A 27,625-nucleotide genomic window follows, 5' to 3' on the forward strand; every position below is an offset into this window, starting at 1 on the left:
TAAATCTTACTTTATAACCCTCCTTGAATTTTACATGAATCATTTGATACCCATGACAAGACGAAAGCAATCGATAAGATATTTCTGAGCTTCAAGAAAGCTTTCGACAAAGTCCCCCACGTTAAATTGAAGCACAAAGTCTGGGCCTTGGGGACTATTGGTTGCATAGGAAACTGGACAGAAGCCTGGTTACATAATAGGAAGCAGAGCCGTAATGAATGGGGAACCATCACCGTGGCAACCCGTTACTAATAGGGTCCCCCAGGAATCTGCCCTTGATTTCATACTTTTCATCAATATATTAATGATATTAACGTAGGGCTAAATAACCAAGTGTACAAATTTACAGATGACACAAAGATCGGTAAAGCCATATCAACTGAAAAAGATAGGCTAAGATTACAAGAGGATGTAGATTAAATCGCTGAACGGCCTAGTAAATGGCAAATGCTATGTAACGTCAATAGATATTAGCTGTTACAAGTAGAAATCCTCAAAGAAAAAGGTGGTTCTGAACTGATGGGCCACAAGATGAAGGACACCCCTACTGTGAGAGATCAAGTGGTCATTTTCTCGAACAACTTCCAATTCTCCCACCATTGCAATGAAGCTGCCAAGGAAGTAAATAGGATGTTAAGATCTATTAACAGAATTTTTACTTACAAAAGCAAGGTTGTGTGATGTTTCCACTATACCTAAGTCTAGATAGACCATAACTAGAATTTAGGCAAGAATATTCTTAAATAGGAAGCGGTACAACGAAGAGAAAATAGATTGATTTCTTTCTTGCTTAACAAAACATATAAGGAAGACTGCAAAAGGCGTCTCTGGGGCAAATTAATGGAATGTTTTAGAATACTTAAAGGATTCAACAACGTCGATATTCAACATTACTATTTAGTAGGTCCAGCATTACCGACAAGAGGAAATGGGCTAAAACTTAGAGAACACCGAGTTGATCTGGACTGTATGAAATATTACTTCACCAACCACGTTCTTGATGCGTGGAATAAGCTCCCAAACATGTTGCTGAGAGCAGCGCTCTTAATATCTTCAGTAGTAGGCTTGATCATCACTTGTCACTCTCCTGTGTTGAATAATTCAGTCAATTAGTCATTACATAGCAGCGTTATATCACGCTACATTCATCCAATTATCTCTGGCTATGTTTCGGTAGCATGCAATAATGCCCGAAACCACAGCTCCCTTTCCACATCCAGGCACCATACAACTTTCCATGGTTTACCCCAGACGCTTCACATGCCCTGATTCAATCCACTAACAGCACGTCAACCCCAGTATACCACATCGATCCAATTCACTCTATTCCTTGCCCTCCTTTCACCCTCCTGCATGTTCAGGCCCCGATCACTCAAAATCTTTTCACTCCATCTTTCCACCTCCAATTTGGTCTCCACTTCTCCTCGTTCCCTCCACCACCGACACATATATCGTCTTGGTCAATCTTTCCTCACTCATTCTCTACATGTGCCCAAACCATTTCAAAACACCCTCTTCTGCTCTCTCGACCACACTCTTTTTATTTCCACACATCTCTCTTACCCTTACGTTACTTACTCGATCAAACCACCTCACACCACACATTGTCCTCAAACATCTCATTTCCAGCACATCCATCCTCCTGCGCACAACTCTATCCATAGCCCACGCCTCGCAACCATACAACATTGTTGGAACTACTATTCCTTCAAACATACCCATTTTTGCTTTCCGGGATAACGTTCTCGACTTCCACACATTTTTCAAGGCTCCCAAAATTTTCGCCCCCTCCCCCACCCTATGATCCACTTCCGCTTCCATGGTTCCATCCGCTGACAGATCCACTCCCAGATATCTAAAACACTTCACTTCCTCCAGTTTTTCTCCATTCAAACTCACCTCCCAATTGACTTGACCCTCAACCCTACTGTACCTAATAACCTTGCTCTTATTCACATTTACTCTTAACTTTCTTCTTCCACACACTTTACCAAACTCCGTCACAAGCTTCTGCAGTTTCTCACATGAATCCGCCACCAGCGCTGTATCATCAGCGAACAACAACTGACTCACTTCCCAAGCTCTCTCATCCCCAACAGACTTCATACTTGCCCCTCTTTCCAAGACTCTTGCATTTACCTCCCTAACAACCCCATCCATAAACAAATTAAACAACCATGGAGACATCACACACCCCTGCCGGCAAACCTACATTCACTGAGAACCAATCACTTTCCTCTCTTCCTACACGTACACATGCCTTACATCCTCGATAAAAACTTTTCACTGCTTCTAACAACTTGCCTCCCACACCATATATTCTTAATACCTTCCACAGAGCATCTCTATCAACTCTATCATATGCCTTCTCCAGATCCATAAATGCTACAGGGGTTAGTGAGAGGACAAGAGCAAGGGAAGGAGTAGCAATACTCCTAAAACAGGAGTTTTGGGAGTATGTGATAGAGTGTAAGAAAGTAAATTCTCGATTAATATGGGTAAAATTGAAAGTTGATGGAGAGAGGTGGGTGATTATTGGTGCATATGCACCTGGGCATGAGAAGAAAGATCATGAGAGGCAAGTGTTTTGGGAGCAGCTAAATGAGTGTGTTAGCGGTTTTGATGCACGAGACCGGGTTATAGTGATGGGTGATTTGAATGCAAAGGTGAGTAATGTGGCAGTTGAGGGAATAATTGGTATGCATGGGGTGTTCAGTGTTGTAAATGGAAATGGTGAAGAGCTTGTAGATTTATGTGCTGAAAAAGGACTGATGATTGGGAATACCTGGTTTAAAAAGCGAGATATACATAAGTATACTTATGTAAGTAGGAGAGATGGCCAGAGAGCGTTATTGGATTACGTGTTAATTGACAGGCGTGCGAAAGAGAGACTTTTGGATGTCAATGTGCTGAGAGGTGCAACTGGAGGGATGTCTGATCATTATCTTGTGGAGGCTAAGGTGAAGATTAGTATGGGTTTTCAGAAAAGAAGAGTGAATGTTGGGGTGAAGAAGGTGGTGAGAGTAAGTGAGCTTGGGAAGGAGACCTGTGTGAAGAAGTATCAGGAGAGACTGTGTACAGAATGGAAAAAGGTGAGAACAATGGAAGTAAGGGGAGTGGGGGAGGAATGGGATGTATTTAGGGAATCAGTGATGGATTGCGCAAAAGATGCTTGTGGCATGAGAAGAGTGGGAGGTGGGCTGTTTAGAAAGGGTAGTGAGTGGTGGGATGAAGAAGTAAGAGTATTAGTGAAAGAGAAGAGAGAGGCATTTGGACGATTTTTGCAGGGAAAAAATGCAATTGAGTGGGAGAAGTATAAAAGAAAGAGACAGGAGGTCAAGAGAAATGTGCAAGAGGTGAAAAAAAGGGCAAATGAGAGTTGGGGTGAGAGACTATCAGTAAATTTTAGGGAGAATAAAAAGATGTTCTGGAAGGAGGTAAATAGGGTGCGTAAGACAAGGGAGCAAATGGGAACTTCAGTGAAGGGCGTAAATGGGGAGGTGATAACAAGTAGTGGTGATGTGAGAAGGAGATGGAATGAGTATTTTGAAGGTTTGTTGAATGTGTCTGATGACAGAGTGGCAGATATAGGGTGTTTGGGTCGAGGTGGTGTGCAAAGTGAGAGGGTTAGGGAAAATGATTTGGTAAACAGAGAAGAGGTAGTAAAAGCTTTGCGGAAGATGAAAGCCGGCAAGGCAGCAGGTTTGGATGGTATTGTAGTGGAATTTATTAAAAAAGGGGGTGACTGTATTGTTGACTGGTTGGTAAGGTTATTTAATGTATGTATGACTTATGGTGAGGTGCCTGAGGATTGGCGGAATGCGTGCATAGTGCCATTGTACAAAGGCAAAGGGGATAAGAGTGAGTGCTCAAATTACAGAGGTATAGGTTTGTTGAGTATTCCTCGTAAATTATATGGGAGGGTATTGATTGAGAGGGTGAAGGCATGTACAGAGCATCAGATTGGGGAAGAGCAGTGTGGTTTCAGAAGGGGTAGAGGATGTGTGGATCAGGTGTTTGCTTTGAAGAATGTATGTGAGAAATACTTAGAAAAGCAAATATATATATATATATATATATATATATATATATATATATATATATATATATATATATATATATATATATATATATATATATATATATATATATATATATATATATATATATATATATATATATATATATATATATATTATATATATATATATATATATATATATATATATATATATATATATATATATATATATATATATATATATATATATATATATATATATATACATATATATATATTCACTGCTTCTGACAACTTGCCTCCAACACCATAATTCTTAATACCTTCCACAGAGCAAGAGCATCTCTATCAACTCTATCATATGCCCTCCCCAGATCCATAAATGCTACATACAAATCCATTTGCTTTTCTAAGTATTTCTCACATTCATTCTTCAAAGCAAACACCTGATCCACACATCCTCTACCACTTCTGAAACCACACTGCTCTTCCCCAATCTGATGCTCTGTACATGCCTTCACCCTCTCAATCAGGACCATCCCATATAATTTACCAGGAATACTCAACAAACTTATACCTCTGTAATTTGAGCACTCACTCTTATCCCATTTGCCTTTGTACAATAGCACTATGCACGCATTACGCCAATCCTCAGGAACCTCACCATGAGTTATACATACATTAAATAAGCTTACCAACCAGTCAATAATACAGTCACCCCCTTTTTTAATAAATTCCACTGCAATACCATCCAAACCTGCTGCCTTGCCGGCTTTCATCTTCCGCAAAGCTTTTGCTACCTCTTCTCTGTTTACCAAATCATTTTCCCTAACCCTCTCACTTTGCACACCACCTCGACCAAAACACCCTATATCTGCCACTCTATCACCAAACACATTCAACAAAACTTCAAAATACTCACTCCATCTCCTTCTCACATCACCACTACTTGTTATCACCTCCCCAAGTTCCCATTTGCTCCCTTGTCTTACGCACTTTATTTACGTCCTTCCAGAACATCTTTTTATTCTCCATAAAATTTAATGATACTCTCTCACCCCAACTTACATCGAGGATGTAAGGCATGTGTATGTGTAGGAAGAGAGGAAAGTGATTGGTTCTCAGTGAATGTAGGTTTGCGGCAGGGATGTGTGATGTCTCCATGGTTGTTTAATTTGTTTATGGATAGGGTTGTTAGGGAGGTGAATGAAAGAGTTTTGGAAAGAGGGGCAAGTATGAAGTCTGTTGGGGATGAGAGAGCTTGGGAAGTGAGTCAGTTGTTGTTCGCTGATGATACAGCGCTGGTGGCTGATTCATGTGAGAAACTGTAGAAGCTGGTGACTGAGTTTGGTAAAGAGTGTGAAAGAAGAAAGTTAAGAGTAAATGTGAATAAGAGCAAGGTTATTAGGTACAGTAGGGTTGAGGGTCAATTCAATTGGGAGGTAAGTTTGAATGGAGAAAAACTGGAGGAAGTAAAGTGTTTTAGATATCTGGGAGTGGATCTGGCAGCGGATGGAACCATGGAAGCGGAAGTGGATCATAGGGTGGGGGAGGGGGCGAAAATTCTGGGAGCCTTGAAGAATGTGTGGAAGTCGAGAACATTATCTCGGAAAGCAAAAATGGGTATGTTTGAAGGAATAGTGGTTCCAACAATGTTGTATGGTTGCGAGGCGTAAGCTATGGATAGAGTTGTGCGCAGGAGGGTGGATGTGCTGGAAATGAGATGTTTGAGGACAATGTGTGGTGTGAGGTGGTTTGATCGAGTAAGTAACGTAAGGGTAAGAGAGATGTGTGGAAATAAAAAGAGCGTGGTGAGAGAGCAGAAGAGGGTGTTTTGAAATGGTTTGGGCACATGGAGAGAATGAGTGAGGAAAGATTGACCAAGACGATATATGTGTCGGAGGTGGAGGAAACGAGGAGAAGTGGGAGACCAAATTGGAGGTGGAAAGATGGAGTGAAAAAGATTTTGTGTGATCGGGGCCTGAACATGCAGGAGGGTGAAAGGAGGGCAAGGAATAGAGTGAATTGGATCGATGTGGTATACCGGGGTTGACGTGCTGTCAATGGATTGAATCAGGGCATGTGAAGCGTCTGGGGTAAACCATGGAAAGCTGTGTATTTATGTATATTTGCGTGTGTGGACGTATGTATATACATGTGTATGGGGGTGGGTTGGGCCATTTCTTTCGTCTGTTTCCTTGCGCTACCTCGCAAACGCGTGAGACAGCGAAAAAGCAAAAAAAAAAAAAAAAAAGAAAAAAAAATGAAATATATATATATATATATATATATATATATATATATATATATATATATATATATATATATATATATATATATATATATATATAAGATTTTGGATGCCTCCACGCAATTCCCTTGCACTTTGGCATCCCCAAAGTGGCATCAAGATGCCACTACTCCCCTGTAAAGGCCTTTGAAGACGCCAAAGGGGATTTAGATTAATCCTTCAATTTTCCTCTAAGATTTTGGATGCCTCCACGCAATTCCCTTGCACTTTGGCATCCCCAAAGTGGCATTAAGATGCCACTACTCCCCTGTAAAGGCCTTTGAAGACGCCAAAGGGGATTTAGATTAATCCTTCAATTTTCCTCTAAGATTTTGGATGCCTCCACGCAATTCCCTTGCACTTTGGCATCCCAAAGTGGCATTAAGTGTTTCGCAAGGAGCAAGTCACTTCTACCTTGGCCCACCAGTGATGCTACTACGTTTGTGAATCAAGAACCATTGCAACACAAACCTCGCCAGGTGGTAGAGTGTCCCGCAGTGTATCGAGGCAGACTTCCCCAGAACTTTTTCAAAGGGGAAGTAAATGTTTATAGTTGTGTTACTGGAGTGATAGTTTTCATACATGGTGCTTTGACAAGAAAATAGTGAAATTGGAAAAAATGTAGCTTAGACATTGAAGCTTATTGATACAGTGGTTAAATCGATGAGAACTACTATTGACGTTTGTGTAAATAGATAATACATTTCCTTTTTCCATAGCCAGAGGTTGAACCAGTATATGACATTCATTTTTCATTTCGTTTCAAGCTAGAATTTTCAGTTTTTTAAATTGTTTCTTACATTTTTCATATGTATATATATGTATGTGTGTGTGTGTGTATATATGCGTATGCGTGTTTATGTGTGTGTATGTGTATATATATATATATATATATATATATATATATATATATATATATATATATATATATATATATATATATATATATATATATATATATATATATATATATTATCCCTGGGGAAAGGGGTGAAAGAATACTTCCCACGCATTCCTCGCGTGTCGTAGAAAGCGACTAGAGGGGACGGGAGCGGGGGGCCAGAAATCCTCCCCTCCTTGGACTTTTTTAACTTTCTAAAATGGGAAACAGAAGAAGGAGTCACGCGGGGAGTGCTCATCCTCCGCGAAGGCTCAGATTGGGGTGCCTAAATGTGTGTGGATGTAACCAAGATGTGAAAAAAGGAGGGATAGGTAGTATGTTTGAGGAAAGGAACCTGGATGTTTTGGCTCTGAGTGAAACGAAGCTCAAGGGTAAAGGGGAAGAGTGATTTGGGAAGGTCTTGGGAGTAAAGTCAGGGGTTAGTGAGAAGACAAGAGCAAGGGAAGGAGTAGCAATACTCCTGAAACAGGAGTTGTGGGAGTATGTGATAGAATGTAAGAAAGTAAATTCTCGATTAATATGGGTAAAACTGAAAGTTGATGGAGAGAGATGGGTGATTATTGGTGCATATGCACCTGGGCATGAGAAGAAAGATCATGAGAGGCAAGTGTTTTGGGAGCAGCTGAATGAGTGTGTTAGTGGTTTTGATGCACGAGACCGGGTTATAGTGATGGGTGATTTGAATGCAAAGGTGAGTAATGTGGCAGTTGAGGGAATAATTGGTATACATGGGGTGTTCAGTGTTGTAAATGGAAATGGTGAAGAGCTTGTAGATTTATGTGCTGAAAAAGGACTGATGATTGGCAATACCTAGTTTAAAAAGCGAGATATACATAAGTATACTTATGTAAATAGGAGAGATGGCCAGAGAGCGTTATTGGATTACGTGTTAATTGACAGGCGTGCGAAAGAGAGACTTTTGGATGTCAATGTGCTGAGAGGTGCAACTGGAGGGATGTCTGATCATTATCTTGTGGAGGCTAAGGTGAAGATTAGTATGGGTTTTCAGAAAAGAAGAGTGAATGTTGGGGTGAAGAAGGTGGTGAGAGTAAGTGAGCTTGGGAAGGAGACCTGTGTGAAGAAGTATCAGGAGAGACTGTGTACAGAATGGAAAAAGGTGAGAACAATGGAAGTAAGGGGAGTGGGGGAGGAATGGGATGTATTTAGGGAATCAGTGATGGATTGCGCAAAAGATGCTTGTGGCATGAGAAGAGTGGGAGGTGGGCTGTTTAGAAAGGGTAGTGAGTGGTGGGATGAAGAAGTAAGAGTATTAGTGAAAGAGAAGAGAGAGGCATTTGGACGATTTTTGCAGGGAAAAAATGCAATTGAGTGGGAGAAGTATACAAGAAAGAGACAGGAGGTCAAGAGAAAGGTGCAAGAGGTGAAAAAAAGGGCAAATGAGAGTTGGGGTGAGAGACTATCAGTAAATTTTAGGGAGAATAAAAAGATCTTCTGGAAGGAGGTAAATAGGGTGCGTAAGACAAGGGAGCAAATGGGAACTTCAGTGAAGGGCGTAAATGGGGAGGTGATAACAAGTAGTGGTGATGTGAGAAGGAGATGGAATGAGTATTTTGAAGGTTTGTTGAATGTGTCTGATGACAGAGTGGCAGATATAGGGTGTTTTGGTCGAGGTGGTGTGCAAAGTGAGAGGGTTAGGGAAAATGATTTGGTAAACAGAGAAGAGGTAGTAAAAGCTTTGCGGAAGATGAAAGCCGGCAAGGCAGCAGGTTTGGATGGTATTGCAGTGGAATTTATTAAAAAAGGGGGTGACTGTATTGTTGACTGGTTGGTAAGGTTATTTAATGTATGTATGACTTATGGTGAGGTGCCTGAGGATTGGCGGAATGCGTGCATAGTGCCATTGTACAAAGGCAAAGGGGATAAGAGTGAGTGCTCAAATTACAGAGGTATAAGTTTGTTGAGTATTCCCGGTAAATTATATGGGAGGGTATTGATTGAGAGGGTGAAGGCATGTACAGAGCATCAGATTGGGGAAGAGCAGTGTGGTTTCAGAAGTGGTAGAGGATGTGTGGATCAGGTGTTTGCTTTGAAGAATGTATGTGAGAAATACTTAGAAAAGCAAATATATATATATATATATATATATATATATATATATATATATATATATATATATATATATATATATATATATATATATATATATATATATATATATATATACATATATATATATATATATATATATATATATATATATATATATATATATATATATATATATATATATATATATATATATATATATATATATATATATATATATATATATATATATATCTCCTTTCTTTCATACTATTCGCCATTTCCCGCGTTAGCAAGGTAGCGTCAAGAACAGAGGACTGGGCCTCTGAGGGAATATCCTCACCTGGCCTCGTTCTCTGTTCCTTCTTTTGGAAAATCAAAAAAAAACGAGAGGGGAGGATTTCCAGCCCCCCGCTCCCTTCCCTTTTAGTCGCCTTCTACGTCACGCAGGGAATACGTGGGAAGTATTCTTTCTCCCCTATCCCCAGGGATATATATATATATATATATATATATATATATATATACATATATATATATATTCACTGCTTCTGACAACTTGCCTCCAACACCATATATTCTTAATACCTTCCACAGAGCAAGAGGATCTCTATCAACTCTATCATATGCCTTCCCCAGATCCATAAATGCTACATACAAATCCATTTGCTTTTCTAAGTATTTCTCACATACATTCTTCAAAGCAAACACCTGATCCACACATCCTCTACCACTTCTGAAACCACACTGCTCTTCCCCAATCTGATGCTCTGTACATGCCTTCACCCTCTCAATCAGGACCATCCCATATAATTTACCAGGAATACTCAACAAACTTATACCTCTGTAATTTGAGCACTCACTCTTATCCCCTTTGCCTTTGTACAATAGCACTATGCACGCATTACGCCAATCCTCAGGAACCTCACCATGAGTTATACATACATTAAATAACCTTACCAACCAGTCAATAATACAGTCACTCCCTTTTTTAATAAATTCCACTGCAATACCATCCAAACCTGCTGCCTTGCCGGCTTTCATCTTCCGCAAAGCTTTTGCTACCTCTTCTCTGTTTACCAAATCATTTTCCCTAACCCTCTCACTTTGCACACCACCTCGACCAAAACACCCTATATCTGCCACTCTATCACCAAACACATTCAACAAAACTTCAAAATACTCACTCCATCTCCTTCTCACATCACCACTACTTGTTATCACCTCCCCAAGTTCCCATTTGCTCCCTTGTCATACGCACTTTATTTACCTCCTTCCAGAACATCTTTTTATTCTCCATAAAATTTAATGATACTCTCTCACCCCAACTTACATCGAGGATGTAAGGCATGTGTATGTGTAGGAAGAGAGGAAAGTGATTGGTTCTCAGTGAATGTAGGTTTGCGGCAGGGATGTGTGATGTCTCCATGGTTGTTTAATTTGTTTATGGATAGGGTTGTTAGGGAGGTGAATGAAAGAGTTTTGGAAAGAGGGGCAAGTATGAAGTCTGTTGGGGATGAGAGAGCTTGGGAAGTGAGTCAGTTGTTGTTCGCTGATGATACAGCGCTGGTGGCTGATTCATGTGAGAAACTGTAGAAGCTGGTGACTGAGTTTGGTAAAGAGTGTGAAAGAAGAAAGTTAAGAGTAAATGTGAATAAGAGCAAGGTTATTAGGTACAGTAGGGTTGAGGGTCAATTCAATTGGGAGGTAAGTTTGAATGGAGAAAAACTGGAGGAAGTAAAGTGTTTTAGATATCTGGGAGTGGATCTGGCAGCGGATGGAACCATGGAAGCGGAAGTGGATCATAGGGTGGGGGAGGGGGCGAAAATTCTGGGAGCCTTGAAGAATGTGTGGAAGTCGAGAACATTATCTCGGAAAGCAAAAATGGGTATGTTTGAAGGAATAGTGGTTCCAACAATGTTGTATGGTTGCGAGGCGTAAGCTATGGATAGAGTTGTGCGCAGGAGGGTGGATGTGCTGGAAATAAGATGTTTGAGGACAATGTGTGGTGTGAGGTGGTTTGATCGAGTAAGTAACGTAAGGGTAAGAGAGATGTGTGGAAATAAAAAGAGCGTGGTGAGAGAGCAGAAGAGGGTGTTTTGAAATGGTTTGGGCACATGGAGAGAATGAGTGAGAAAAGGTTGACCAAGACGATATATGTGTCGGAGGTGGAGGAAACGAGGAGAAGTGGGAGACCAAATTGGAGGTGGAAAGATGGAGTGAAAAAGATTTTGTGTGATCGTTGCCTGAACATGCAGGAGGGTGAAAGGAGGGCAAGGAATAGAGTGAATTGGATCGATGTGGTATACCGGGGTTGACGTGCTGTCAATGGATTGAATCAGGGCATGTGAAGCGTCTGGGGTAAACCATGGAAAGCTGTGTATTTATTTATATATATATATATATATATATATATATATATATATATATATATATATATATATATATATATATATATATATATATATATATATAAGATTTTGGATGCCTCCACGCAATTCCCTTGCACTTTGGCATCCCCAAAGTGGCATCAAGATGCCACTACTCCCCTGTAAAGGCCTTTGAAGACGCCAAAGGGAATTTAGATTAATCCTTCAATTTTCCTCTAAGATTTTGGATGCCTCCACGCAATTCCCTTGCACTTTGGCATCCCCAAAGTGGCATTAAGATGCCACTACTCCCCTGTAAAGGCCTTTGAAGACGCCAAAGGGGATTTAGATTAATCCTTCAATTTTCCTCTAAGATTTTGGATGCCTCCACGCAATTCCCTTGCACTTTGGCATCCCAAAGTGGCATTAAGTGTTTCGCAAGGAGCAAGTCACTTCTACCTTGGCCCACCAGTGATGCTACTACGTTTGTGAATCAAGAACCATTGCAACACAAACCTCGCCAGGTGGTAGAGTGTCCCGCAGTGTATCGAGGCAGACTTCCCCAGAACTTTTTCAAAGGGGAAGTAAATGTTTATAGTTGTGTTACTGGAGTGATAGTTTTCATACATGGTGCTTTGACAAGAAAATAGTGAAATTGGAAAAAATGTAGCTTAGACATTGAAGCTTATTGATACAGTGGTTAAATTGATGAGAACTACTATTGACGTTTGTGTAAATAAATAATACATTTCCTTTTTCCATAGCCAGAGGTTGAACCAGTATATGACATTCATTTTTCATTTCGTTTCAAGCTAGAATTTTCAGTTTTTTAAATTGTTTCTTACATTTTTCATATGTATATATATGTATGTGTGTGTGTGTGTATATATGCGTATGCGTGTTTATGTGTGTGTATGTGTATATATATATATATATATATATATATATATATATATATATATATATATATATATATATATATATATATATATATATATATATATATATATATATTATCCCTGGGGAAAGGGGTGAAAGAATACTTCCCACGCATTCCTCGCGTGTCGTAGAAAGCGACTAGAGGGGACGGGAGCGGGGGGCCAGAAATCCTCCCCTCCTTGGACTTTTTTAACTTTCTAAAATGGGAAACAGAAGAAGGAGTCACGCGGGGAGTGCTCATCCTCCGCGAAGGCTCAGATTGGGGTGCCTAAATGTGTGTGGATGTAACCAAGATGTGAAAAAAGGAGGGATAGGTAGTATGTTTGAGGAAAGGAACCTGGATGTTTTGGCTCTGAGTGAAACGAAGCTCAAGGGTAAAGGGGAAGAGTGATTTGGGAAGGTCTTGGGAGTAAAGTCAGGGGTTAGTGAGAAGACAAGAGCAAGGGAAGGAGTAGCAATACTCCTGAAACAGGAGTTGTGGGAGTATGTGATAGAATGTAAGAAAGTAAATTCTCGATTAATATGGGTAAAACTGAAAGTTGATGGAGAGAGATGGGTGATTATTGGTGCATATGCACCTGGGCATGAGAAGAAAGATCATGAGAGGCAAGTGTTTTGGGAGCAGCTGAATGAGTGTGTTAGTGGTTTTGATGCACGAGACCGGGTTATAGTGATGGGTGATTTGAATGCAAAGGTGAGTAATGTGGCAGTTGAGGGAATAATTGGTATACATGGGGTGTTCAGTGTTGTAAATGGAAATGGTGAAGAGCTTGTAGATTTATGTGCTGAAAAAGGACTGATGATTGGCAATACCTAGTTTAAAAAGCGAGATATACATAAGTATACTTATGTAAATAGGAGAGATGGCCAGAGAGCGTTATTGGATTACGTGTTAATTGACAGACGCGCGAAAGAGAGACTTTTGGATGTTAATGTGCTGAGAGGTGCAACTGGAGGGATGTCTGATCATTATCTTGTGGAGGCTAAGGTGAAGATTTGTATGGGTTTTCAGAAAAGAAGAGTGAATGTTGGGGTGAAGAGGGTGGTGAGAGTAAGTGAGCTTGGGAAGGAGACTTGTGTGAGGAAGTACCAGGAGAGACTGAGTACAGAATGGAAAAAGGTGAGAACAATGGAAGTAAGGGGAGTGGGGGAGGAATGGGATGTATTTAGGGAGTCAGTGATGGATTGCGCAAAAGATGCTTGTGGCATGAGAAGAGTGGGAGATGGGTTGATTAGAAAGGATAGTGAGTGGTGGGATGAAGAAGTAAGAGTATTAGTGAAAGAGAAGAGAGAGGCATTTGGACGATTTTTGCAGGGAAAAAATGCAATTGAGTGGGAGATGTATAAAAGAAAGAGACAGGAGGTCAAGAGAAAGGTGCAAGAGGTGAAAAAAAGGGCAAATGAGAGTTGGGGTGAGAGAGTATCATTAAATTTTAGGGAGAATAAAAAGATGTTCTGGAAGGAGGTAAATAAAGTGCGTAAGATAAGGGAACAAATGGGAACTTCAGTGAAGGGCGCAAATGGGGAGGCGATAACAAGTAGTGGTGATGTGAGAAGGAGATGGAGTGAGTATTTTGAAGGTTTGTTGAATGTGTTTGATGATAGAGTGGCAGATATAGGGTGTTTTGGTCGAGGTGGTGTGCAAAGTGAGAGGGTTAGGGAAAATGATTTGGTAAACAGAGAAGAGGTAGTAAAAGCTTTGCGGAAGATGAAAGCCGGCAAGGCAGCAGGTTTGGATGGTATTGCAGTGGAATTTATTAAAAAAGTGGGTGACTGTATTTTTGACTGGTTGGTAAGGTTATTTAATGTATGTATGACTCATGGTGAGGTGCCTGAGGATTGGCGGAATGCGTGCATAGTGCCATTGTACAAAGGCAAAGGGGATAAGAGTGAGTGCTCAAATTACAGAGGTATAGGTTTGTTGAGTATTCCTGGTAAATTATATGGGAGGGTATTGATTGAGAGGGTGAAGGCATGTACAGAGCATCAGATTGGGGAGGAGCAGTGTGGTTTCAGAAGTGGTAGAGGATGTGTGGATCAGGTGTTTGCTTTGAAGAATGTATGTGTGAAATACTTAGAAAAGCAAATGGATTTGTATGTAGCATTTATGGATCTGGAGAAGGCATATGATAGAGTTGATAGAGATGCTCTGTGGAAGGTATTAAGAATATATGGTGTGGGAGGCAAGTTGTTAGAAGCAGTGAAAAGTTTTTATCGAGGATGTAAGGCATGTGTACGTGTTGGAAGAGAGGAAAGTGATTGGTTCTCAGTGAATGTAGGTTTACGGCAGGGGTGTGTGATGTCTCCATGGTTGTTTAATTTGTTTATGTATGGGGTTGTTAGGGAGGTGAATGCAAGAGTTTTGGAAAGAGGGGCAAGTATGAAGTCTGTTGGGGATTAGAGAGCTTAGGAAGTGAGTCAGTTGTTGTTCGCTGATGATACAGCGCTGGTGGCAGATTCATGTGAGAAACTGCAGAAGCTGGTGACTGAGTTTGGTAAAGTGTGTGAAAGAAGGAAGTTAAGAGTAAATGTTAATAAGAGCAAAGTTATTAGGTACAGTAGGGTTGAGGGTCAAGTCAATTGGGAGGTGAGTTTGAATGGAGAAAAACAGGAGGAAGTAAATTGTTTTAGATATCTGGGAGTGGATCTGGCAGCGGATGGAACCATTGAAGCGGAAGTGGATCATAGGATGGGGGAGGGGGCGAAAATTCTGGGAGCCTTGAAGAATGTGTGGAAGTCGAGAACATTGTCTCGGAAAGCAAAAATGGGTATGTTTGAAGGAATAGTGGTTCCAACAATGTTGTATGGTTGCGAGGCGTGAGCTATGGATAGAGTTGTGCGCAGGAGGATGGATGTGCTGGAAATGAGATGTTTGAGGACAATGTGTAGTGTGAGGTGGTTTGATCGAGTAAGTAACGTAAGTGTAAGAGAGATGTGTGGAAATAAAAAGAGCGTGGTTGAGAGAGCAGAAGAGTGTGTTTTGAAATGGTTTGGGCACATGGAGAGAATGAGTGAGGAAAGATTGACCAAGAGGACATATGTGTCGGAGGTGGAGGGAACGAGGAGAAGAGGGAGACCAAATTGGAGGTGGAAAGATGGAGTGAAAAAGATTTTGTGTGATCGGGGCCTGAACATGCAGGAGGGTGAAAGGAGGGCAAGGAATAGAGTGAATTGGAGCGATGTGGTATACCGGGGTTGACGTGCTGTCAGTGGATTGAATCAGGGCATGTGAAGCGTCTGGGGTAAACCATGGAAAGCTGTGTAGGTATGTATATTTGCGTGTGTGGACGTATGTATATACATGTGTATGGGGGTGGGTTGGGCCATTTCTTTCGTCTGTTTCCTTGCGCTACCTCGCAAACGCGGGAGACAGCGACAAAGCAAAAAAAAAAGAAAAAAAAAATATATATACGTGTAGGAAGAGAGGAAAGTGATTGGTTCTCAGTGAATGTAGGTTTGCGGCAGGGGTGTGTGATGTCTCCATGGTTGTTTAATTTGTTTGATATGGTTGTTAGGGAGGTGAATGCAAGAGTTTTGGAAAGAGGGGCAAGTATGCAGTCTGTTGTGGATGAGAGAGACTGGGAATTGAGTCAGTTGTTGTTCGCGGATGATACAGCGCTAGTGGCAGATTCATGTGAGAAACTGCAGAAGCTGGTGACTGAGTTTGGTAAAGTGTGTGAAAGAAGAAAGTTAAGAGTAAATGTGAATAAGAGCAAGGTTATTAGGTACAGTAGGGTTGAGGGTGAAGTCAATTGGGAGGTAAGTTTGAATGGAGAAAAACTGGAGGAAGTAAAGTATTTTAGATATCTGGGATTGGATCTGGCAGCGGATGGAACCATGGAAGTGGAAATGAATCATATGGTGGGAAAGACGGCGAAAATCCTGGGAGCCTTGAAGAATGTTTGGAGGTCGAGAACATTATCTTGGAAAGCAAAAATGGGTATGTTTGAAGGAATAGTGGTTCTAACAATGATGTATGGTTGCGAGGCGTGGGCTATGGATAGAGTTGTGCGCAGGAGGGTGGATGTGCTGGAAATGAGATGTCTGAGGACAATATGAGGTGTGAGGTGGTTTGATCGAGTAAGTAATGTAAGGGTAAGAGAGATGTGTGGAAATAAAAAGAGTCTGGTTGAGAGAGCAGAAGAGGGTGTTTTGAAATGGTTTGGTCACATGAAGAGAATGAGTGAGGAAAGATTGACCAAGGGGATATATGTGTCGGAGGTGGAGGGAACGAGGAGAAGTGGGAGACCAAATTGGAGACGAAAAGATCGAGTGAAAAATATTTTGAGTGATCGGGGCCTGAACATGCAGGAGATTGAAAGGCGGGCAAGGAATAGAGTGAATTGGATCGATGTGGTATACCGGGGTCGACGTGCTGTCAATGGATTGAATCAGGGCATGTGAAGCGTCAACGGTAAACCATGGAAAGTTCTGTGTGGTCTGGATGTGGAAAGGGAGCTGTGGTTTTGGGCATTATTACATGACAGCTAGAGACTGAGTATGAACGAATGGGGCCTTTGTTGTCTTTTCCTAGCGCTACCTCGCACATATGAGGGGTGAGGGGGATGTTATTCCATGTGTGGCGGGGTGGCAATGGGAATAAATAAAGGCAGACTATGAATTATGTACATGTGTATTTATGTATATGTCTGTGTGTGTATATATATGTGTACATTGAGATGTATAGGTATTTATATTTGCGTGGGTGGACGTGTATTTATATACATGGGTATGGGGGTGGGTTGGGCCATTTTCATTCGTCTGTTTCCTTGCGCTATCTCGCAACCGCGGGAGACAGCGACAAAGCAAAATAAAATGAATATATAATATATCCCTGGGGATAGGGGAAAAAGAATACTTCCCACGTATTCCCTGCGTGTCGTAGAAGGCGACTAAAAGGGAAGGGAGAGGGGGGGTTGGAAATCCACCCCTCTCATTCTTTTTCTTTTAAATTTTCCAAAAGAAGGAACAGAGAAGGGGGCCAGGTGAGGATATTCCCTCAAAGGCCCAGTCCTCTGTTCTCAACGCTACCTCGCTAATGCGGGAAATGGCGAATAATATAAATGAAAGATATATATATATATATATACATATATATATATATATATATATATATATATATGTATATACAATTATATATATATATATATATATATATATATATATATATATATATATATATATATATATATATATATATATATATATATATATATATATGTATATATATATATATACATATATATATATATATATATATATATATATATATATATATATATATATATATATATATATATATATATATATATATATATATATATATATATATATATATATATATATATATATATATATATATATATATATATATATATATATATATATATATTTATACATATATACATATATATATATATATATATATATATATATATATATATATATATATATATATATATATATATATATATATATATATATATATATATATATATATATATATATATATATATATATATATATATATATATATATATATATATATATATATATATATATATATATATATATATATATATATGGAGAGAGATGGGTGATTATTGGTGCATATGCACCTGGGCAAGAGAAGAAAGATCATGAGAGGCAAGTGTTTTGGGAGCAGCTGAATGAGTGTGTTAGTGGTTTTGATGCACGAGACCGGGTTACAGTGATGGGTGATTTGATTGCAAAGGTGAGTAATGTGGCAGTTGAGAGAATGATTGGTATTCATGGGGTGTTCAGTGTTGTAAATGGAAATGGTGAAGAGCTTGTAGATTTATGTGCTGAAAAAGGACTGATGATTGGGAATACCTGGCTTAAAAAGCGAGATATACATAAGTATACGTATGTAAGTAGGAGAGATGGCCAGAGAGCGTTATTGGATTACGTGTTAATTGACAGGCGCCCGAAAGAGAGACTTTTGGATGTTAATGTGCTGAGAGGTGCAACTAGAGGGATGTCTGATCATTATCTTTTGGAGGCTAAGGTGAAGATTTTTATGGGTTTTCAGAAAAGAAGAGTGAATGTTGGGGTGACGAGGGCGGCGAAAGTAAGTGAGCTTGGGAAGGAGACTTGTGTGAGGAAGTACCAGGAGAGACTGAGTACAGAATGGAAAAAGGTGAGAACAATGGAAGTAAGGGGAGTGGGGGAGGAATGGGACGTATTTAGGGAATCAGTGATGGATTGCGTAAAAGATGATTGTGGCATGAGAAGAGTGGGAGGTTGGTTGATTAGAAAGGGTAGTGAGTGGTGGGATGAAGAAGTAAGATTATTAGTGAAAGAGAAGAGAGAGGCATTTGAACGATTTTTGCAGGGAAAAAATGCAATTGAGTGGGAGAAGTATAAAAGAAAGAGACAGGAGGTCAAGAGAAAGGTGCAAGAGGAGAAAAAGAGGGCAAATGAGAGTTGGGGTGAGAGAGTATCATTAAATTTTAGGGAGAATAAAAAGATGTTCTGGAAGGAGGTAAAGTGCGTAAGACAAGGGAGCAAATGGGAACTTCAGTGAAGGGCGCAAATGGGGAGGTGAAAACAAGTAGTGGTCATGTGAAAAGGAGATGGAGTGAGTATCTTGAAGGTTTGTTGAATGTGTTTGATGATAGAGTGGCAGATATAGGGTGTTTTGGTCGAGGTGCTGTGCAAGGTGAGAGGGTTAGGGAAAATGATTTGGTAAACAGAGAAGAGGTAGTAAAAGCTTTGCGGAAGATGAAAGCCGGCAAGGCAGCAGGTTTGGATGGTATTGCAGTGGAATTTATTAAAAAAGGGGGTGACTGTATTATTGACTGGTTGGTAAGGTTATTTAATGTATGTATGACTCATGGTGAGGTGCCTGATGATTGGCGGAATGCGTGCATAGTGCCATTGTACAAAGGCAAAGGGGATAAGAGTGAGTGCTCAAATTACAAAGGTATAGGTTTGTTGAGTATTCCTGGTAAATTATATGGGAGGGTATTGATTGAGAGGGTAAAGGCATGTACAGAGCATCAGATTGGGGAAGAGCGGTGTGGTTTCAGAAGTGGTAGAGGATGTGTGGATCAGGTGTTTGCTTTGAAGAATGTATGTGAGAAATACTTAGAAAAGCAAATGGATTTGTATGTAGCATTTATGGATCTGGAGAAGGCATATGATAGAGTTGATAGAGATGCTCTGTGGAAGCTATTAAGAATATATGGTGTGGGAGGCAAGTTGTTAGAAGCAGTGAAAAGTTTTTATCGAGGATGTAAGGCATGTGTACGTGTAGGAAGATAGGAAAATGATTGGTTCTCAGTGAATGTAGGTTTGCGGCAGGGGTTTGTGATGTCTCCATGGTTGTTTAATTTGTTTATGGATGGGGTTGTTAGGGAGGTGAATGCAAGAGTTTTGGAAAGAGGGCAAGTATGAAGTCTGTTGTGGATGAGAGAGCTTGGGAAGTGAGTCAGTTGTTATTCCCTGATGATACAGCGCTGGTGGCTGATTCATGTGAGAAACTGCAGAAGCTGGTGACTGAGTTTGGTAAAGTGTGTGAAAGAAGAAAGTTAAGAGTAAATGTGAATAAGAGCAAGGTTATTAGGTACAGTCGAGTTGAGGGTCAAGTCAATTGGGAGGTGAGTTTGAATGGAGAAAAACTGGAGGAAGTAAAGTGTTTTAGATATCTGGGAGTGGATCTGGCAGCGGATGGAACCATGGAAGCGGAAGTGGATCATAGGATGGGGGAGGGGGCGAAAATTCTGGGAGCCTTGAAGAATGTGTGGAAGTCGAGAACATTATCTCGGAGAGCAAAAATGGTTATGTTTGAAGGAATAGTGGTTCCAACAATGGTGTATGGTTGCGAGGCGCGGGCTATGGATAGAGTTGTGCGCAGGAGGATGGATGTGCTGGAAATGAGATATTTGAGGACAATGTGTGGTGTGAGGTGGTTTGATCGAGTAAGTAACGTAAGGGTAAGAGAGATGTGTGGAAATAAAAAGAGCGTGGTTGAGAGAGCAGAAGAGGATGTTTTGAAATGGTTTGGGCACATGGAGAGAATGAGTCAGGAAAGATTGACCAAGAGGATATATGTGTCGGAGGTGGAGGGAACGAGGAGAAGAGGGAGACCAAATTGGAGGTGGAAAGATGGAGTGAAAAAGATTTTGTGTGATCGTTGCCTGAACATGCAGGATGGTGAAAGGAGGGCAAGGAATAGAGTGAATTGGAGCGATGTGGTATACCGGAGTTGACGTGCTGTCAGTGGATTGAATCAGGGCATGTGAAGCATCTGGGGTAAACCATGGAAAGATGTATAGGTATGTATATTTGCGTGTGTGGACGTATGTATATACATGTGTATGGGGGTGTGTTGGGCCATTTCATTCGTGTGTTTCCTTGCGCTAATTCGCAAACGCGGGAGACAGCGACAAAGCAAAAAAAAAAAAATATATATATATATATATATATATATATATATATATATATATATATATATATATATATATATATATATATATATATATATATAAAACTGCAGGAAGTAAAGTGTTTTAGATATCTGGTAGTGGATCTGGCAGCGGATGGAACCATGGAAGCGGAAGTGGATCATAGGGTGGGGGAGGGGGAAAAAATCCTGGAGGCCTTGAAGAATATGTGGAAGTCGAGAACATTATCTCGTAAAGCAAAACTGTGTATGTTTGAAGGAATAGTGGTTCCAACAGTGTTGTATGGTTGCGAGGCGTGGGCTATGGATAGAGTTGTGCGCAAGAGGATGGATGTGCTGGAAATGAGATGTTTGAGGTCAATGTGTGGTGTGAGGTGGTTTGATCGAGTAAGTAACGTAAGGGTAAGAGAGATGTGTTGAAATAAAAAGAGCGTGGTTGAGAGAGCAGAAGAGGGTGTTTTGAAATGGTTTGGGCACATGGAGAGAATGTCGAGGTGGAGGGAACGAGGAGAAGTGGGAGACCAAATTGGAGGTGGAAAGATGGAGCGAAAAAGATTTTGTGTGATCGGGGCCTGAACATGCAGGAGGGTGAAAGGAGGGCAAGGAATAGAGTGAATTGGATCGATGTGGTATACCGGGGTTGACGTGCTGTCAGTGGATTGAATCAGGGCATGTGAAGCGTCTGGGGTAAAGCATGTTAAACTGTGTAGGTATGTATATTTGCGTGTGTGGACGGGTATATATATATACATGTGTATTGGGGTGGGTTGGGCCATTTCTTTCGTCTGTTTCCTTGCGCTACCTCGCAAACGCGGGAGACAGCGACAAAGCAAAAAAAAAAAGAAAAAAAAATATATATATATATATATATATATATATATATATATATATATATATATATATATATATATATATATATATAAATATATATATATATATATATATATATATATATATATATATATATATATATATATATATATATATATATATATATATATATATATATTTATATATATATATATATATATATATATATATATATATATATATATATATATATATATATATATATATATATATGTTTCGTTGTTCAGTTTGCTTTGCAGCTGTCTCTCGCGTTAGCGAGGTAGCGCAAGGAAACAGACCAAAGAATGCCCCAACCCACCACATACAAATGTAGATACATACTCGTCCACACACGGAAATATACATACCTATACATCTCAAAGTATACATGTATATATACACACACAGACATATACATATATACACATGTACATAATTCATACTGGCTGCCTTTATTCATTCCTATCGCCACCCCGCAACACATGAATTGCAGACTCTCTCTCCCCTCATGTGTGCGAGGTAGCGCTAGGAAAAGACAACAAAGGCCACATTCGTTCACACTGAGTCTCTACCTGTCATGTAATAATGCTCCGAAATCAGAGCTCTTTTTCCGCATCCAGGCCGCACAGAACTTACCATGGTTTACCCCAGACGCTTCACATGACCAGGTTTAATCCACTGACAGCACGTCGACCCCGGTATACCACATCGTTCCAACTCACTTTATTCCTTGCACGCCTCTCACCTTCCTGAATGATCACACCTCTATTACTCAAAATCTTTTTCCCTTTATCTTTCCACCTCCAATTTGGTCTCCCACTTCTCATCCCCTCCACCTCTGACACATATATCCTCTTGGCCTATCTTTCCTCACTCATTCTCTCCATGTGATCAAACCATTTCAAAATACCCTCTTCTGCTCTCTCAACCACATTTTTTTTATGACCACACATCTCTCTTATCCTATTATTACTTACTCGATCAAATCACATCACACCACATATTGTCCTCAAACATCTCATTTCCAGCACATCCACCCTCCACCGCACAATTCTATCTATAACCCACACCTTGCAACCATATAACACTGTTGGAAGGAATATTCCTTCAAAAATACCTATTTTTCCTACCTGAGATAATGTTCTCGACTTGTACACATTCTTCAACGCTCCCAGAACTTTCGCCCCTTCCCCCACCATATAATTCACTTCCGCTTCCATGGTTCCATCCGCTGTCAAATCCACTCCCAGATATCTAAAACACTTCACTTCCTCGAGTTTTTCTCCATTCAAACTTACCTCCCAATTGATTTGTCCCTCAACCCTACAGTACCTAATAACCTTGCTCTTACTGACATTTACTCTCAGCTTTCTTCTTTCACACACTTTACTAAACTCAGTCACCAGCTTCTGCAATTTCTCATACGAATCAGCCACCATCGCTGTATCATCAGCGAACAACAACTGACTCACTTACCAAGCTCTCTCATCCACAACAGACTGCATACTTGCCCCTCTTTCCAAAACTCTTGCATTCACCTCCCTAAGAACCCCATCCATAAACAAATTAATCAACCATGGAGACATCGCACACCCCTGCAACAAACCTACATTCACTGAGAACCAATCACTTTCCTCTCTTCCCACACGTACACATGCCTTACATCCTCGATAAAAAATTTTCCCTGCTTCTAACAACTTACCTCCCACACCATATATTCTTAATACCTTCCACAGAGCATCTTTATCATCTCTATCGTATGCCTTCTCCACATCCATAAATGCTACATACAAATCCATTTGCTTTTCTAAGTATTTCTAACATACATTCTTCAAAGCAAACACCTGATCCGTACATCCTCTACCACTGAAACCACACTGCTCTTCCCCAATCTGATGCTCTGGACATGCCTTCACCCTCTCAATCAATACCCTCCCATAGAATTTCCTAGGAATACTTAACAAACTTATACCTCTGTGACTTGAGCACTCACTTTTATCCTCTTTGCCTTTGTACAAAGATACAATGCACGCATTCCGCCAGTCCTCAGGCACCTCACCATGAGTCATACATCCATTAAATAACCATACCAACCAGTCAGCAATACAGTCACCCCCTTTTTTTAATAAATTCCCCTGCAATACCATCCAAACCCGCTGTCTTGCCGGCTTTCATCTTCCGCAAAGCTTTTACTACCTCTTCTCTGTTTACCAAATCATTCTCCCTAACCCTCCAACTTTGCACACCATCTCGACAAAACACCCTATATGTGCCACTCTATCATCAAACACACTCAAGAATGCTTCAAAATACTCACTCCATCTCTTTCTCACATGGCCACTACTTGTTATCACCTCTCCATTAGCCCCTTCACTGAAGTTCCAATTGATTCCCTTGTCTTACACACATTATCTATCTCCTTCCAAAACATCTTTTATCCTCCCAAAATTTAATAATACTCTCTCACCCCAACTCTCATTTGCCCTCTTTTTCCATCTCTTGCACCTTTCTCTTGACCTCCTGCCTCTTTGTTTTATACATCTCCCAGTCATTTGCATTATTTCCCTGCAAAAATCGTCCAAATGCATTTCTCTTCTCTTTCGCTAATAATCTTACTTCTTCATCTCACCACTCACTACCCTTTTTAATCTGCCCACCTCCCACGCTTCTCATGCCACAAGCATCTTTTGTGCAAGCCATCAATGCTTCCCTAAATACATCCCATTCCTCCCCCGCTCCCCTTATGTCCTATGTTCTCACCTTTTTCCATTCTGTACTCATTCTCTCCTGGTACTTCCTCACACAAGTCTCCTTCCCAAGCTCACTTACTCTCACCACTCTCTTCACCCCAACATTCTCTCTTCTTTTCTGACAACCTCTAGAAATATTCACCTTCGCCTCCACAAGATAATGATCAGACATCCCCCAGTTGCACCTCTCAGCACATTAACATCCAAGAGTCTCTCTTTCGCGCGCCTATCAATTAACACATAATCCAATAACGCTCTCTGGCCATCTCTTCTACTTACATACGTATACTTATGTATATCTCTCTTTTTAAACCAGGTATTCCCAATCACTAGTCCTTTTTCAGCACATAAATCTACAATCCCCTCACCATTTCCATTTACAAAACTGAACACCCCATGTACACCAGTTATACTTAATTATACTTATTCACTGTATCCCGCGTCAGCGAGGTAGCGCAAGGAAAGAGACGAGGAATGGCCCAACCCACCCACGTACACATGTATGTACATAAATGCCCTTACACGCATACATACATCCATATACATTTCAACATATACATACACAGACATATACTTATATACAAATGTACATATTCATACTTGCTGCCTTCATCCATTCTGTCGACACCCAGCCACAAATGAAATAGCATCATTTCCCCCCAACAATCCCCACAACCCCCACCACCACCACCATCGAGGTAGCGCCAGGAAGAGACAAAACAGGCCACGTTCGTTCCCACGCAGTCTCTAGTTGTCGTGTGTAATCCACTGAAACCACATTTCCCTTTTTACATCCAGGCCCCACAGACCTTTCCATGGTTTACCCCAGACGCTTCACGTGCCCTGGTTCAATCCATTGACAGCACTCTATTCCTTACACGCCTTATACCCTCCTGTATGTTCAGGCCCCGATTGCTCAAAATCTTTTTCACTTCATCTTTCCACCTCCAATTAGGTCTCCCGCTTCTCCTTTTACCCTCCACCTCAGACACATATCTAATCTTTGTCAATCTTTTATCACTTATTCTCTCCAAGTGTCCAAAGCATTTCAACACACCCTCTACTGCTCTTTCAACCACACTCTTGTTATTGCCTCACATCTCTCTTACCCTTTCATTACTTACTCGATCAAACCACCTCACACCACATATTGTTCTCAAACATTTCACTTCCAACACATCCACCCTCCTCCGCAGAACCCTATATATAGCCCATGCCTCTCAACCATTTAACATTGATGGAAACACAATTCCTTCAAACATGCCCATTTTTGCTCTCCTAGATAACATTCTCACCCTTCACATATTCTTCAACGCTCCCGGAATTTTTGCCCACTCTCTCACCCTTTGGCTCACGTTTCCATGGTTCCATCCGCTGCCAGGTCCACTCCCAGATATCTAAAACACTTCACTTTCCCCAGTTTTTCTCCATTCAGACTTACCTCCCAGTCAACTTGTCCCTCAACCATATGCACCTAATAACCTTGCTCTTATTCACATTTACTCTCAATTTTCTTCTTTCACACACTTTACTAAAGTCAGTCACCAATTTCTGCAGTTTCTCACCCGAATCAGCCACCAGTGCTCTATCATCATCGAACAACAACGGACTTACTTCCCAAGCCCTTTCATCCACAACAGATTGCATACTTGCTCTTCTCTCCAAAACTCTTACATTCGCCTTCATAGCCATCCCATCCATAAACAAATTAAACAACTATGGAGACATCACGCACCCCTGCCTCGAACCGACATTCACTGAGAACCAATAACTTTCCTCTCTTCCTATTCGGACAAATGCCTTATATCCTTAGTAAAAACTTTTACCGCTTCTAGCATCTTACCTCCCACGCCATGCAATCTTAAAACCTTCCACAAAGCATCTCTATCAACATTGTCATATGCCTTCTCCAGATCCATAAATGCTACATACAAATCCATCTGTCTTTCTAAGTTTTTCTCATATACATTCTTCAAAGCAACCACCAGATCCACACATCCTCTACCACTTTTGAAACCACACTGCTCTTCCCCAGTCTGATGCTCTGTACATGTCTTTATCTTCTCAGTCAAAACCCTCCCGTAAAAGTTTTCTATGAATGCGCAACAAACTTATCAGCCAATCCTCAAGCACTTCACCATAATCCATACATACAGTGAATATCCTTACTAACCAATCAACAACTCAGTCACTCCCTTTTTTAATAAATTCCACTGCAATACCATCCAAACCATCCGCTTCGACGGCTTTCATCTTCTGCAAAGCTTTCACTACCTCTTCTCTGTTTACCAAACATTCTACCTGACCCTCAAACTTCGTACACCACCCCGACCAAATCACCCTATATCTGCCACTCTATCATGAAACATATTCAACAAAACTTCAAAATACTCACTCCATCTCCTTCTCATTTCATCACTCTTGATATTACCTCCCCATTTGCCCCCAGTGATGTTCCCATTTGTTCTTTTGTCTTACGCACTTTATTTGACTCCTTCCAAAATATCTTTTTATTCTCCCTAGATTTTAATAATATTCTCTCACCCCAACTCTCATATGCCCTCTTTTTCACCTCTTGCACCTTTCTCTTAACCTCCTGCAGCTTTCTATTGTACATCTCCCAATCATTTGCACGACTTCCCTAGAAAAATAGTCCAAATGCCTCTCTCTTCTCTTTCACAAACAATCTTACTTCCTCATTCCACCACTCACTACCCTTTCCAATCTGCCGACCTCCCACCTTTTTCATGGCACAAGCATCTATGGCGCAACCCATCACTGCTTCCCTAAATTCATCCAATTCCTCCCGCACTCCCATTACGTCCTTTGATCTCACCTTTTGCCTTTCTGCACTCAGTCTCTCCTGGTACCTCCTCACAGAAGTCTCCTTTAGAAACTCACTTACTTTCACCACTCTCTTCTTCCCAACATTCTCCCTTCTTTTCTGAAAACCTGTAGAAGTCTTCACGTTCGCCTCAACAAGATTGTGATTAGACATCCCTCCAGTTGCCCTCCTCAGCATATTAACATCC

Source organism: Panulirus ornatus, chromosome 6 (assembly GCF_036320965.1).
Source record: "Panulirus ornatus isolate Po-2019 chromosome 6, ASM3632096v1, whole genome shotgun sequence".
Classification (NCBI taxonomy): Eukaryota; Metazoa; Arthropoda; class Malacostraca; order Decapoda; family Palinuridae; genus Panulirus; species Panulirus ornatus.